Below are 4,183 nucleotides of genomic sequence, written 5' to 3' on the forward strand. Positions count from 1 at the left end.
AACGTTTGCTTGGTCTGTACAATAGTCATAGCACCTAGGAATAATGTTAGCATATTTACATACTCGCGCAGACAGCATGGCTGGTTTTCATCACCCTGGAGACCCCTATTTCCCTAATCAGGGAAACAACGGGTGGCTAGAGGAGGAGGAGCCTGAGGAAGAGCCTGAAGAGGAACCTGAGGAAGACCCCGAAGAAGAATCTGACGGAGAACCGGAGGCAGAAGTCGAGGGCGAGCCTGCCGAACCCGAAGAAGATGAAGAGCATTTCGAAGAGGAGCTCGATGATAGCGAAGGGGGTGATTCGGATGCAGAGTCCGAGGTCATCGACCCCCCTTACCCGATCAGGGTGCCTGCTTATCGTGTGGGTCCCACTGGACCTACCCCTCCTTGGGGCATCGATCTTTGGAGATGGAGCAGACATCAGGGACAGCGACCCCCGTTTGGCAGGTCACGGGAGTTCTTTGATCTGAGGGACGGAGGACCGACCGACCGAGCCCTACCGGTCATGGTGAGACGATTACGGGACACCGGCGACCTTGCTCAGGGCACTGCTGATCAAGTGCGCCAGTTGTGGACTAGGGTCGAGCGTGCGGAGCAGGAGACGCATGACGTCCTCCGGGAGTTTCACATGAGGCAGGTAAGGTGGGAGTCTCGACATCAGGACGCAGAACGCCTAGTGGCTCGTCTTCAGGGAGCATCCTCATCTTCGGCACCACCTCCAGACGCAGCACATCGTGATTAAGGATGGACTTACCATGGTAGGACATTAGGAACTATATTATGTACTCCGGCTCTATGTTTAAGTGACTACACTACTCATGGAGCCGTTATGCTGTCGGATTAGTGTCACTTATGTATGCTCTTACGAGCAAATTTTCTTGTATTAAATGTGAATAATATTAATGAACTTTTGTGTGTCTTGCTATGATACTACCAGTTGTTATGTGTTGAGACGTTATGATTGTATGCCCGATGGTAGTAATGTTTAGGTTCGTACCATACATCTAGTTAGTAGGATCACGACCTCACAGAGACCACGTACACTCAACATCTTTCCGTTTCGTGACAGAAATATGCCTCTCCGACCTACTCGCGGAAACCCAGGACCAACTTCACCCGAAGTTGACTCCACAGCATTCCAGGCAGCCGTGTCTGCTGCGGTCACCGCAGCTATGGCACAACTCCATCAGGGGAATAATGGAGGAGGCAACGGGCAAGGGGCAGGAAGTTCGAACAACGGGATGAATCAAGGACCTACCAAAACATGTACCTACAAGGACTTCACAAACGCCAAACCACGAACTTTCAACGGCACTGGAGGAGTGATCACTCTGAAGCGATGGATCGAGAAGGTAGAGTCGGTATTCGAGATATGCGATTGCCCCGAGCAGATGAAAGTGAAGTTCGCGGCCTGCACTTTCGTGGACCAAGCACTCACTTGGTGGAACGGACACGTGGAAGCTATGACGCTCCCTGTCGCCAACTCTATCCCCTGGGCAGAAATGAAAGAAATGTTAATGGCTGAGTACTGCCCTCGAGGCGAAATACAAAGGATGGAGCAGGAACTATGGAACCTCACAGTGCAGAATGCGAACATCGACGCCTACATCTCGAGATTCAGCGAATTATCTTTATTGTGCCCGGGTATGATCACGTCAGAAGGAAAGAAGGTTGAACGATTCATCTGGGGACTGACATCCCCCATTCAAGGAAATGTGATAGCTGCCAACCCTGAAACGTTTGACAGTGCGAAGAGATTGGCCAAGAGGTTGTACGATCATAACAACAAAAGGGGTGAGAAGCCAGTAGAGACTGAGAAGAAAAAGGAGGGTGATGGCAGGAGAGGGAAGAATCCCAAGAGGAAGGGGCGTCAGGGCCCCGAGACCTCTAAAAGGCAGCAAACAGTGGCAGTTAACGCTGTCACCGCACCGGTTCCAGCCACACCACATGCTCCAGCCTCAGCTGCTTCAAATGCTTCAAGACCCTACTCCGGTAATCTTCCCAGTTGCAATAAGTGCGGCCTCCACCATCACGGAGAATGCAGGGAACTCCATTGCACCAGTTGCAACCGAAGGGGACACACTGCAAGGTTCTGCAGGACGTACCCTCCTAGGAACCAGAGTCAGGGAAACAACCAGAACAACAACAACAACAACAACAACAACAACAACAACAACAGCTACCGCAATAACAACAACACCAATGCCGGCGGCAATAATGCAGGGCCTAGCCACACCTGCTTCGGGTGTGGAAGGACGGGGCATTTCCGCCGAGATTGCCCTAACAACAACTCAGGAAACAGAGGAGCAGGAAGAATGCTGACTATGGGTCAGAGTGATGCAGTCCAGGATCCCGCAGTTGTGACCGGTACGTTCCTCCTAAACCACACTTATGCATGCATCTTATTTGATACCGGAGCGGAGCGAAGTTTCGTGAGCGAGAAGTTTAAACATTTATTAAAACAACAACCCTAGAAGCTAAATGAAACATATACGGTGGAAATGGCCAATGGGAAAACCGAATCCACTGAGGAGATCTACACCGGATGTATCCTAACCCTTAACCAGCACGTTTTTCGAATAGACCTAATGCCAGTATCAATTAGGAGTTTCGATGTAATTATCGGCATGGATTGGTTAAGCCCCCACCATGCTGAGATTTTGTGCCGCGAGAAGGCCGTTCGCCTTCATCTTCCGAATCACGAAACCCTAGTGATTTACGGAGACAAACCCAGTACGAATCTTCGCCTCATCTCGTGCATCAAAGCACAAAAACATCTGCGAAAGAACAATTTGGCGTTCTTGGCTCACATAGTGGACAGGACCAAAGAAGAAACTAACATCCAAGATATTCCGGTAGCGTGTGAATTCCCGGACGTGTTTCCTGAAGATCTTCCAGGAGTACCCCCAGAGAGACAGGTTGAGTTTCGAATCGACCTTGTTCCAGGAGCGACTCCTCTCGCTAAATCACCGTATCGGTTGGCTCCTGCTGAAATGCAGGAATTGTCCAGCCAACTCAGTGAGCTTCTGGACAAGGGATTTATCCGACCTAGCTACTCGCCGTGGGGAGTCCCGGTGCTCTTTGTCAAAAAGAAGGACGGATCTTTCAGAATGTGCATCGATTACAGAGAGTTGAATAAACTCACTGTTAAAAACCGCTACCCACTCCCACGAATCGATGATCTATTCGACCAACTCCAAGGAGCTAGTTATTTCTCCAAAATAGATCTACGGTCTGGATACCACCAACTCAAGGTCCGAGAAGAGGATATTCCCAAAACCGCTTTCCGAACCCGCTATGGACATTATGAATTCGTCGTAATGCCCTTCGGTCTAACAAATGCACCTGCCGCATTTATGGACCTATTGAATCGAATCTGTCGACCGTTCCTTGACAACTTCGTCATTGTATTTATCGATGACATCCTCGTCTATTCTCGAAGCAAAGAGGAGCATGGCCAACATCTACGGCAAATTCTAGACACTCTGCGATCGGAAAAGCTTTACGCCAAACTCTCCAAGTGTGAGTTCTGGCTTCGGAGTGTGAATTTCCTAGGCCACGTGGTTAGCCAAGACGGAATTCATGTGGACCCCTCTAAGGTCAAAGCTGTGGAAGGATGGGCAACTCCGACTACGCCCACAGAAATTCGTCAGTTCTTAGGCCTAGCAGGCTACTATAGGAGATTCATCCAAAACTTCTCTAAGATCGCCAAGCCGCTTACCTTGCTTACACAAAAGGGCGTGCCATTCAAGTGGATAGACCGACAAGAGATTGCGTTTCGAACCTTGAAGCAAGCTCTTTGTAGTGCTCCTGTACTATCACTACCTGAAGGAACGGAAGATTTTGTAGTCTACTGTGACGCGTCGAATCAGGGCTTAGGTTGCGTTCTCATGCAACGTGGAAGAGTGATAGCATATGCGTCCCGCCAACTAAAGACGCACGAGGTAAATTACACGACCCATGACCTAGAACTGGGAGCCGTGGTCTTTGCTCTAAAAATTTGGAGGCACTACCTGTACGGTACAAAGTGCACCATCTTCACAGACCACAAGAGCCTCCAGCACATCTTGAATCAGAAGGAGCTGAACATGAGACAGCGAAGATGGGTGGAATTGCTAAACGACTACGAATGCGAGATCAAGTACCATCCAGGTAAGGCCAACGTGGTAGTTGATGCATTAAG

This window comes from Lactuca serriola, chromosome 9 (genome assembly GCF_051521515.1).
Source record: "Lactuca serriola cultivar US96UC23 chromosome 9, Lser_US96UC23_V15, whole genome shotgun sequence".
In the NCBI taxonomy this organism is placed as follows: Eukaryota; Viridiplantae; Streptophyta; class Magnoliopsida; order Asterales; family Asteraceae; genus Lactuca; species Lactuca serriola.